This window comes from Panthera pardus, unplaced genomic scaffold (assembly GCF_024362965.1).
Source record: "Panthera pardus isolate Hobbes unplaced genomic scaffold, ASM2436296v1 HiC_scaffold_1, whole genome shotgun sequence".
NCBI classification, from domain to species: Eukaryota; Metazoa; Chordata; class Mammalia; order Carnivora; family Felidae; genus Panthera; species Panthera pardus.
The window spans coordinates 77709756-77721996 of NW_026526654.1; the positions used below are offsets into that span (position 1 = coordinate 77709756).

Here is a 12241-nt window from a genome sequence, read left to right on the forward strand (position 1 = left end):
GAGATCGGTCCCAGGACCACTGCCTTAAGCCTAGCTCCAGCAGGGAGCTTCTCTCCTTCTTCTCTCCCCCCGACTTACCATATTGCCAAACACCAGTGTGGTTCTGGCCTAGTCATGTCATTCCCGGATGACCTCCAGCCTCTCGCCCTCTGAGCTGTGATTCCTTCTGCACCAGAGGTCTCTTTCTTTCTTTCTTTTTTTTTTTTTAATTTTTTTTTAACGTTTATTTATTTTTGAGACAGAGAGAGACAGAACATGAATGGGGGAGGGTCAGAGAGAGGGAGACACAGAATCTGAAACAGGCTCCAGGCTCTGAGCTGTCAGCACAGAGCCCGACGCGGGACTCGAACTCACGGACCGTGAGATCATGACCTGAGCTGAAGTCGGCCGCTTGACCGACTGAGCCACCCAGGCGCCCCCAGAGGTCTCTTTCTGAAACACAGATCAGATCGTATCTCCTCTGATTTGAAAGCATTTTGAATGGGTGAAAGACGAGTGAAATGTCTCCAAAGAAATTGTATAGTAATTACATGGAAAGATGCTTACTGTTACAATAATTAGGGAAATGCAAATCAAAACGACAATGAGAGAGCACTTCACATTCATTAGGATGGCTATTATATATATTAAAAAAAAAAAAAAAACAGAAAATACCAAGTATTGGTGAGGATGTGGAGAAATTGAAACCCTGGTGCATTGGTGGTGGGAATGTAAAGTGCCTCAGCCACCGTGGAAAACAATAGCGAGGGTCGTCAAAAAAATTAAACAAGTAGTTCCCATTTGATCCAGCAATTCCACTTCTGGGTGTACGCCCCAAAGGACTGCAAGCAGGAGCTCAAAGACGTTGAGAGTCCCGTGTTCGTGGCAGCATTCATTCACAATAGTCGAAAGACGGAAACAGCCTGTCTTTTGGTGGATGAATGAATAAACAAAATATGGTATACAAATACAACGGAATATTATTCAAACTTAAAAAGGAATGAAGTTCTGGCACATGCTATGACATATGTTGAACCTTGAAGACATTATGCTAAGTGAAATAAGCCAGTCCCGAAAGGACTAATATTGTGTGATTGCCCTTCTATAGGTAAACTCATAGAAACAGGAAGTCAAATGGGGGCTGCCAGAGGATGGGAGTGGGGGAGGGGGATGACTGTTTAATGACTAGAAAGTTTCAGTTTGGGAGGATGTAAAAGGATCTGGAGACGGATGCTTGTGATGGTTGTACAACAACGGAAATGTACTTAATGCCACTGAACTGAACTCTGTCATTGAACCTGAAAGTGATTAGAATGGTAAATGTGATGTTGTGTGTATTTTAAAATAAAAAATCACTTTGTGGTCTCCCATTAATTTTGGGATAAAAACCCAGTTTATTAGCATGATATATCTATCTTTCAAGATACGATCCCCAGCTCATTTTTCCAGCGTGTCTAATGCTTGGCACTTCTTTGTCCTGTAAGAGTCAACTCAGCTTTTATCACCTTCTCTGGGAAATCTTCCCTGACCCACCTCGCACATCCCCCAGGAGTAGGCCCTACCCTCATCTTGCGCGGGTGAGCCTCCTCTTATCTATCATAGCAGTCTGTGTACACTTTCATCTGTCATACTGAATTCAAAATTTTTAAATTTGTTCTTATCAGTAAGCCCCCATTAGGCTGTTAGCAACTTGAAGGTGGGGACTGTCTTTCATCTCTGTTGCTCCACTGCTTAGAACATGGCCTTATGCCCTGTAGATGCTTAATATACGTTTGCTATCTGGATGAAAGAATACAGCTGATTGGGGAAGAAAGGGAAATTCTGCAGCTTGAGCCAAGCATTCTGTCTGTAGAAAGGAATAATAACAGCACTCACCTCTCAGGATTTTTGGAGAATGATGTGACGTTGGTAACATTAGTAAAATATTTAGAAGAACACCTGACCCATAAGTACTCAATAAATGTTAGCGATTTTTCACTTTTATTGTTGCATGACCTACGAAACTTTTAAAATAAGATTCTCGTATTCCTGGTGCTTGGGTGGCTCAGTCGTGAAGCATCTGACTTACTTCGGCTCAGGTCATGACCTCACGGTTTGTGAGTTCAAGTCCCACATCAGGTAATCTCGAGCCCTACTTCAGGTAAAATACAAGCCCCACTTTGGGTGAGCCCCCCTTCTGTCTCTCTCTCGCTCGCTTTCTCTTTCTCCCTCTGCCCCTCACTTGTGCCCTCTCTCTCTCTCTCTCTCAAAAAACAAAAAAGATTCTCATATTTCCTTTAGAGTAAGGATTGTCAAAGGGAAAGAGGGGGTAGAATTTAGCAAGGATATGCCAGAGACAGACACCAATCCCCCTGGATTCCAGGCTCTGCTGTGGTTTGCCTTCAGAATTGGTGAGAGGCATGCCTGCTTGGTCTGAGCAGATGGCTGGTGGTATGGAGGGCTCCTATTCCAAACCAGCCTTTCCTGATATGGTTGTGGCTTACACCGCCCCCGAGCCTGTCAGCCTTGTTGATACTCAACCTCCTTCAGAGGTGGCACCTCCTTTGGGTGCGCAGGGGACTTTCCTTAGGAGGAGGACCCTCAGGCCGCTTCCCACTTGAAGATCGCTAGTGTGCTTGACAGCCTGATCTCCCGCCCAACCTCACTCTCGTCGCCCAATACCACAGGTCCCACAAAGCAGGTGGCGTTTCCATTTGGGTTTCCTCTACTCCATCAGGGTAGTTTCTTGAGTCCAATTAAGAACAAGGAATGCGCTCAGACTGTATTTATTGCCAGATCCTTCCTGAATTTTCCAAGTTTATTTTTCTCATTTCTCCAAACTATGCAACTGTCTAAAGTGTGTATCAAAGAGGCATATGTCAAAGAACACTTCTAAAATTACACTATGATTTCTGCTGGTGGCCTTTTCTCCTTGCCCAGTTAGAGCTCAGGAAAAATCTGAGGAGATATCCAAAAGTATGTTTCATATGTGGGTCAGAGGTGTTTATTTTAGCTTAAAGGAAATAAGGGAAGATCCTGGATCCTGAAAGAAGAAATAGCTTTACCTGAGAGCACATAGAGGGGGCACTGAGAAAGCTCAAATGTTTGACCGGGCCTTTCTGCTTTTATAATAGAATGGAAGCAGGATCAACAGCCTGGAGACCAAGAAGATAAACATTCTGTAAGGTTTTGTGGCACAATGATTGTTTTTCTGAAGTGATTAGGACTAAAAGTCTGAAAACAGAAAGAGCCTGTGTGCTTGACTTTGGGGCCATAAGGAGGAAGGAAGCTGTGGGAATGTCAGCCCTTTGCACTGCTTGTTGTGTGTGTGTGTATGTGTGTGGTCACAAAGTGAAGAGTAAAGCAGACCAAGTCCTATAGCCATGACTAGGTGAAAGAAAGCAAATATAGGTGGCCCCAGGGCTTAACTCTGGAAAGACATACTTATGTGGTTTCCAAGTAAGCACTAATGGCAGTTGGCTCAAGAGCAGCCTTGAGCTCTACGAGAGGGAGAGAATGCTCTTGTGAATGTTTATGACATTTCTGGTGGTAAGTGCCTTTCATAGCTTGTCCCGTAAGCTGTGATTGGAAGGAAATGTGATCTCCTTTCCTCATAATTTTACACTCACTCTCTTTATGCTGGCAAAGGCCATGGCTGACTCTGCCATTCCCCTAATAAGACACCCTTGAGTGGCAGTGTGGTTCTGATGTTCCTTGAGCAGGCAGCTGGAGATTATGGTGAGGAGCAGGGGCATCTCTGTCCTCTGCAGGATGTGTGGAAGATGGGATTGAAAAGAAAATGATATAGAAGAGAACAATGGCATAAAAATTTAAATTTGGATGTGTCCAGGGCTATTCAGAAGGATGATATTTGGTCCAGGGCAGTGACCGCAGGGCTGGCACACATCCTACCCACTCACCTATTTCACTCTGACAGCTGTCATCTCCATTCAACCCGAGACAATTGAGAGAGCCAGGAATTACATGCTTTATTGCATTATCCAGGCCATTGTTCCCCTCTATTATTAAGGACATTGACCAGACTTACATCTCATGCTATATCTATTATGATTTAGACTCTGCCTACATGAATACTGAAGAATTGGGTCAGACTAAAATTTACTAAGTCCTGCAACCAAAATTTTAGCAAACTGTGTATATGTTAAAGGTCAGAAAATAGGTCAGTGAAATCTAAGATAATAGGATAATAGAAACTGTCTAAACTTCTGGTAGTCATACATTTTTTGAGTAAATAAATCAGAATGATAAATCCAATTGTTAGGAATATGGTTCTATATATTCAGTATTTATTTATATTGAAAATTTCAGATCCATATTGAAGCATTAATTTTAATACTTCAACACATCAAACTTATGTACATAATTGAAAGAGTAAATAACTACAGACTCCAGTGTTAAGAAACTTAAAAAACATTTTTTAATGTTTATTTATTTTTGAGAGAGAGACAGAGCATGAACATGAGCAGAAGGGCAGAGAGAGGGAGACACAGAATTCAATGCAGGCTCCGGGCTTTGAGCTGTCAGCACAGAACCTGATATAGACTCGAACCCACAAACTGTGAGATCATGACCTGAGCTGAAGTCAGACACTTAACCGACTGAGCCACTCAGGCACCCAAAGAAACTTTTTACTATGGTTGTTTTTATGTGATAAACAAGCTTTTTCCTTCTCTTTTCTCTAAATATTAGTGCTACCTTTAACTCATTGATTATAGTACACATAGTTTAATCTCTTAAAGAGCATGAGTATTGATATATTTATCTTTCTATATTCATGCACAGTCCTGAAACAAGAAAAGAGTCTTTACTCTATACAGCGAGATTTCACTGTGATGAACTCTTGTCATTTGATCTTTGTGAGAAAGAGGGTAAACAGTGTTAGGTCAGAGATTTTTATTTTCCATCTTCCTTTCCTGAAAAATAAAATAGTTGTGTATCCCTGGAGCTCTAAACAGTTCAGCAAATTGAAGAGTTAAATATGTGCTTAAGTGTGATTCCCAACCATCTGACATAGAGAAAAGGGACAATGTTTTGTGGTATTAGTTTAGATTCTGAATCTCTAACACTTGTATTTATAACTTAAATGATGCAAAATTTTCAAAAATGTTAAAGAAAATTCAGAATTGCCTACAGTTTTCATTTTAGAGGGTGTTTTATAAGAAATTCAAGAAGAAACAAAAAAAATTTAGCTGTACAACATTTTTATTTTTAATACTCAGTAGAAACCAGCATTAATTCAAAGGACAAAAAATAGACTGGGGGAAATATTTGCATTAGATATAGATGTGATAGATAACAGTATATCCAGAATATTTACTATTCAGCAGCAGAGAGATCTTTATAAATTAAACTATGTCAGTCTTTTGATGAAACTCTGACCGGCTCATTTTGCTGAGTAACAGCCAGCACAATTACTATGACTGAGGAGGTCCAGGGTAATCTGATGGACAGCTACTTCCTGCCTTCCTTACCTGCTTCCAGTGCCCCCCCTCCCCCCTGCCTTCCCCCCCACCGCCCACCCACCCCTGTCCTTGTCCACTCGGCCCCACCCACATTGGCTTTTTGCTGTTCCATGGATATACCACATCTGCTGTCATTTTAGAACCTTCCACTCTTGCTGATGCTTCCCTTTGGGATGCTCTTCTCTAGATATTCCCTTGGCTCCACCTGAAGATCTTTGCTCAGGTGTGCTGTTATCAGTTCCCTGAACAACTTACAAAAAAGAGCAGCCTCTCTCACCTGGGCTTTTCCTTTTCATTGTTTGTTTTCTCTTTGGTACTTTGACACATTCCTCCTACTTTTGTTTATTTGATTTTAGGCTATCTCTTTCCACTAGGCAGAGCATTTCATGAAGTCAGGGATTTTGTTTACTGCTCTATCCCTGCAAAAGTGCCCTGAATGAGAAAAAGATTAAATTCCATTGGAAAAATGGCTATAAAATTCACAGAAGAAATGTAAGTGGTCAATAAATATATGGCAAATGCTTAAATTTGCATAGGTAAAGAAAATATACAGTAAAGGAATAAGATACCATATATTTACCCATCAGACTGGCAAGAAGGTTGAAATCCAATGGCATCCAGTGCTGTCAGAAACATGAACCATTGGGCTCTCCCCTTGCTTGCTGGTAGATGCATGAATTGTTGCTACATTTGGGGAAAATGATCTGTCAGTATTTGTTAAAATGAAATGTGTACATCCTTAAGGAAGGTCTGGAATTCATGGAACCCAAAACTTAACATTTCATTACCTTCATTCATTTTTGCTTTTCGTTCACTATTCTTTAAGAAAAGTAATGGAAAGTTACAAGTACAAGACTAAGTCTAGACCATTTAAGGGGCCTGTACAACCAGGGCTCTGAAGCTGAAGCTTCATTGGCTTCCTAGCAAATCCTCCTCCATTATACGTACCCTCTGACTATAGCCCCATTTCTGGGAAGGAATCAAAATAAGAGCAATAAGGATTGAGAGTTTCGGTACATAAAAGATGTATGTATAAAGCTATTTACTACATTATTTTTAGTGGAATAGAAATTGGTGACAATCGTAATGTCTGTCAATAATGAGAAGTTCAAATAAATATAGTACATCTATTCTATTTATTTCTGTTAAGCTATTAAAAACAATATCTATGGTATATTTATGCAAAAAAACTGTAAAATAATGTGTTTAGTATAATCCAATGCTGATAAAATCAAGAGAGAAGTAAGAGAGAAAACAAAAGTAACACCACATCTGCCCATCTGTGTATATATTTACATAGATGTGTGTGTGTGTGTGTGTGTGTGTATGAACAATACAAAGATATAGAAAGACATACATTATTATCACTGGGTACTTCAGGTCAGGAGTGGGGGTGGTAAGGGATGGGGAAATAAATAGCAAATTTTTATTTATACATTATTGAATAATTTAACTAGTTTCAAAAAATACATTCATACTTTCACATTTCTTCCATAGCTTTATTGAGATATAATTGACATATAACATGTATAAGCTTAAGGTGTAAAACATTTAAGTTAAGCCACTTATGTATTGCAAAATGATTACCACCACAGCATTAGCTAACACCTCCATTCCATTCCATAATTACCACTGTGTGTGTGTGTGTGTGTGTGTGTGTGTGTGTGTGTGTGTGTGTGTTGAGAACATTTTTAAGATCTACTCTCATAAAAACTTTTAAGTACATAATACAGTATTATTAGCTATACTTACCATGCTATATATTAGATTCCCAGAACTTGTTAATCTTATAACTGGAAGTTTGTACCCTTTTACCACTACTTCCTAATTTCCCCCCTTCCTCAGCCTCTGGTAACCACTATTCTATTCTGTTTCTATGAATTCAGTATTTATTAGATTCCACATATGAGACCATACAGTATTTGTCTTTCTCTAACTTACTTCAGTTAGGATAATGGCTTCAAGTTCCATCCATGTTGTTGCAAATGGCAGGATTTCCTTCTTCCTTGTGGCTGGTTGTTTCCACATCTTGGTTATTGTGAATAATGCTGCAATAAACATGGGGTTACAGATAGCTCTTTGAGATCCTGTTTTCACTTCCTTTGGATATATGCCCTGAACAGGAAATGCTGGATCATATGATTGTTCTATTTTTAATCTTTTTGAGAAACCTCCAAACTTTTTCCCATGGTAGTTGCACCAATTTACATTCCCACTAAGAGTGCATAAGGATTCTTTTCTCTCCACATCTTTGTCAGCACTTATCTCCTGTCTAATATATTCATACTTTCATAATTTAAAAAAGGAATACACATTTTAACAGAAAAAAAGAGACAGACCTGTCATTGAATGTAGTGTTGGTTTTACAGTGGAGATGGTTATACTGACAAAACATGTTTGATTTGTTGCTCATTGGCATAGAGCTGGGTAACGTGCAGCACTTCTCTTAGAAAGCAGACAGAGACAAGAAAAATGTTAAGAAAATTAAAGGTTAGGGGTGTTCATTGAGGAAATGATAAAATGCAAGCTATGCTTAAAAAAAAGAATGGATGATGAACTAAAGGATAACATTACAGCAGAGAATTGGCATAATCAATAGCAAACAAACACTTTGAGAGGCAACTCTTAGGTCAGTGACCTCAAGAGGGGCAAACACCCAAGGGTCAAGATAGACACTGACCAGATACACTAATTATGATACAGTATCAAAATTAATGAAGGGATATCACATGCCAGGTGCTGTGTTGATTACTGTGGCCTAGCTGAGTTATAGTCAACCAATGAAGTGGACACTTCTACTACACCCATTTTATAGAAGGGACAATTGGTTCTGACAGGTTCACATGACTAGAAAATGGTGGAGCAAAGACCCAAGCATAGGCCTGTCTAATCCAAGCTCTTGTGCTTAATTGCTATGATAATTGGCCTCCTAGAAATATAATAAGTATATGCACTTTTTTGGATCTTATATCTATCAGGCAAGAGGTATTAAACAATTAATAAGAGGCCGAGTTGGCCTAAGAAAGTACTTTCTAGTAAGAACTTGCAGTGTTAGAGACATCGAATATGTAACTTCGTGTAGGAGTCGAGTCACATCTGAGCCACCATTTGTCCTGCACCAAGGGTTGGATGAATTCTAATAGCAGCACGTAGCATAGATTAAGAAATTGGTTTTATTGGGCAAAGGGCAACTTACAGAAGCCAAGGGTCAGTAAGAGAAGGATCCTTGTGTCTATTTAATAACAGGCATGCCAGGGTCTGTGTGCTCTGGGCCAGTGGTGTGGGTCCACATATACCTATAAAGATGGCAGCCCGGTGACTTCCATTATTACAGATGAACATATGTATTGAGAGCCACATGTGTTGAGCATACAACATGGGTACAAAGAAGACTCTGGAACTTCCAACTTCAAAGAACTTAAAGTTTGGTTGGAAAGTCAGACAAGGAGGCAGATATTGTGATTGTGATGTAGGGGCTATGACAAAGGCAGGTTCTGGGTCCTTGGGGTGTGAAAGAAAGGCATCTGATCAAATTTTGTGCAGTTCAGGAAAGGCTTCTTAAGAGAAGTCTTTCTCAAGGAGAATCTTTACCTCAACTACTTCAAGTTAGGGGAATAGACTAAATGAGTACTTTAGCCCTTCCTTACACAGAGTTCTGCGACACTGAGCACAGAGGATGGAGTCTATGGAAAGGACTTCACCTCCACTTCTAGGCTTTCCTACTAAAGAGAAGAGAACAAAAGGGCTTTGAAGGACCATGAGAGAGAGATGGCTAGGGTGACCATCTCTTCAAGGGTTTTTTGGAGGCTTGCTGGATTTAAAAATTCTAAACTAAACAATGCTAATAAAATTGTTGACTGCTGCAGTAAATAACTGCTAAATTGTTGTGGGATCTCTGACTTTGTCAGAGCTTCTAGATTTGAGGAGGTAACTGTGTGCTGGTCTGAAGTGACACTTGATCTGGAGATGGGTATGGAAAATGAGGTCCTCCTACAATCCTCCCTGGACTTGAAATTTTCTATTCCACCTGCCACCTGTTTCTTTCTAGAGATTAGGAAAACAAGCAGCTCTTGGACTATCAGACTGAGCTAGTGGCTGTTTCAAAGCCATCGGCCAAGAAAATGAAATTGTTTATACATTCTTTCTGTGGTGTTGCCTTCAAATTTCTTGATTAAAAAAGAAGGGAAAAAAAAATAATGACCTAAGTGAACACAGGAGGAGGATGGAGGGATAGAACAGATGATATTTATGACTGACTGAGAATTTCAATCCCAGCAGCTAAAATGATGAACTAGGGATCACTGGAAATGGAAATAGTTGACTTAACAGATGGTAGGCGGCTCTTGTCAGAGAAGTCTGTTCTGAGCATGAGCCTAATTGAGTAGTTCATATCTGTATAAATTAACATTTTTTAAAGCTACGATATTCTCAGGAGAATTTTCAGGGTAAACATTTAGAGTTTTCCAGGTCTTTTCAGTGGAAAACGTGTCATTGGACAAAGGTTAATTTCACCAGTTCAAAAATTATACATTGGAAATTCAAATGGGCCATGATCTGTCTTAAAAATGATGCAAACATTTGAGAGCTGTAATGCACTTTTTTTCTGGCTCTCATGATGTTCTTCTGTAAGTTCTGTTGTCTGAACAGCTCCTTGGGGCAAACATCTGCCTACTTGAAATCTTATTAGGAAAATAACTTCATTTAAATCTTTCCTCATAGCCCCTCTCATGCAAATTTCAGTGTATAGTCAGGCAGGCCAGGGAAAATTGAAGTAATTAAGTATGTCTAAATTAAACTATTTTGTTATTTTTATGTTTATTCTATAGTAATTTTTACACCCAACTACACATTTAACACTGAATATCCATCGTTTCTGTTTTTCTTTAGATTCCTTAAGATTGGTCCAGTAACACCTAGAGCTCATGCAATACTGTTTGGGGGCTTGTTGTTCCTAGAGACTGTAAAACTAGACACTGCTAATAAATTGACAGGTGTAAGTCCAAGTGTAGAACTCACACAGCAGCACGACACTTTTTTATTTCTAAGAGAAGAAAATCACGTAAGACAGGGAAGCAACAACACACAAAAAAATGCTAATCCCAGCTCATAAACACGAGAAGGAAGAGAAATTCATAGTAGATTGGTGATACTTGCGGTTTAACCAAGAATTCTTAGGGTCAGGGGTGCCTGGGTGGTTCAGTCAGGTAAGCGTCCAACTTTGGCTCAGGTCATGATCTTGTGGCTCATGAGTTCAAGCCTCACAATGGGCTTTATGCTGACAGCTCAGAGCCTGGATCTTGCTCGATTCTGTCCTCTCTCTCTCTTCTCCTCCCCTGCTCACACTCTCAAAAATAGGTAAACATAAAAAAAATTTTAAAAACGAATTCTTAGGAACAAAAAAAAATTATTGGTAATGCTTGTCATCTAGGGCATTAAGTAAAATTCAAATGATCTCCTTTTCCATTTTAAAATTTTAACAGAAAATATTTATCCACGGTTAAAAAACATTCAAAAAGAATAGAAGGATGTAAAATAAAATAAAAACTTCTCTCCCAATCCTGAAAGTCTTCTACCTGACCCAAGCTTCATTCCTCCAAAGGCACAATTTTTTTACCTTGACCATTTTGATTCTCCCAGTAGCTACCTCTGTACCTCTAAATCACGGGATTACAGCAATACTTTTTTTTTTGGGGGGGGGGTGGTTTAAACACATTAAAAGTACCCAGTAACATCCCATTGTGAAAGATGACACATTCAGCCTACTTCAGTTTCTCTCCACTTCTCCCACTTACTCCTTTTTGTTAATTATGTTATAAATTTTGGATTTTGTTTTGGTTACCTCTATTCCTCTCTATAATGTACTCAACTCTTGTCATCCGTCAACTTTAGACAGTCTCTCCAGACACCTATTAGGAGAGAAAACATGGCTTCATCCAATTATATTCCATTGCACTCTAATGAAGACAGCCTTAACAACCCACAGGCCAGTTTTCCCTGTCCTCCCTTGGTGGATTATAACTTTTTTAGAGAAGAGTTTCGCAGTTTTAGCTGTGAAATACCACCGTGGTTGGGGTTTGAGAAGTAGTGGTGGGGCAGACCTCCTGGCAGGGGACTCATAGATAGACCTTCAATTGCCACCAGATTTTTGCTTTCTCATTCTCCTCACTAAGTCCAACTTCAAGCTTCTCCTGAGCTTACCACAAAGAGTGTTTACCACTTTTGATGCTAATTAGGGACTTCCTGCATTCTTTTTTATCTACAAGGATGATCTCGGTAAATTTCCATCCTCTGAAAATTTGTCAAAATCTCTGGCTGGGCGGTATACTCACTCATTCTCAATGTTATTATGGATCTGTTGCTTTTGTGCTTCTTTGGGGGAGGGGGTGAAGTACATATGCAAAGGCCGCCCGCCATCTTGAATAGAAAGTCTTAATTTTTGCATTCCAATCTTTCCTCTTTAGTCAAAGCTTTTGACTTTCTTCTGCTTATGTAGAGATTGGAATGAATACAGTCACTCCCTCTTCAAATACATGGAATGTCTTCCCCTGTCTTCACCCCTTCCTTGTCCTTCAGCCCTCTCTGACTCAGTGCCAAACAGCTGAACTGTAGCCTTGCTTCCCACTACTTTCTCACGGACCCTTTGCTCCCATCAAACTGAATTGTTCACAATTTCCTGAAAATAACTTTAATTTCCTGCTTTTATGTTTTTGTGCTGTTGTTGTCCTCCCCCCACCTCCCAGAGTGCTTCCTCAACTCCATATCTGCCCCTTTCAACACTATGTAGCCTGCAGAAGTGCAAG

The 12241-nt window shown here is 39.8% G+C and overlaps 1 long non-coding RNA gene across 1 annotated transcript in view; it reads left to right on the forward strand.

Moving 5' to 3' along the window:
* LOC109266049 (uncharacterized) overlaps positions 1-12241 on the forward strand; it is a 70387-nt gene that overhangs the window by 36619 nt on the left and 21527 nt on the right. The gene's annotated exons all lie outside the window — the stretch shown is intronic.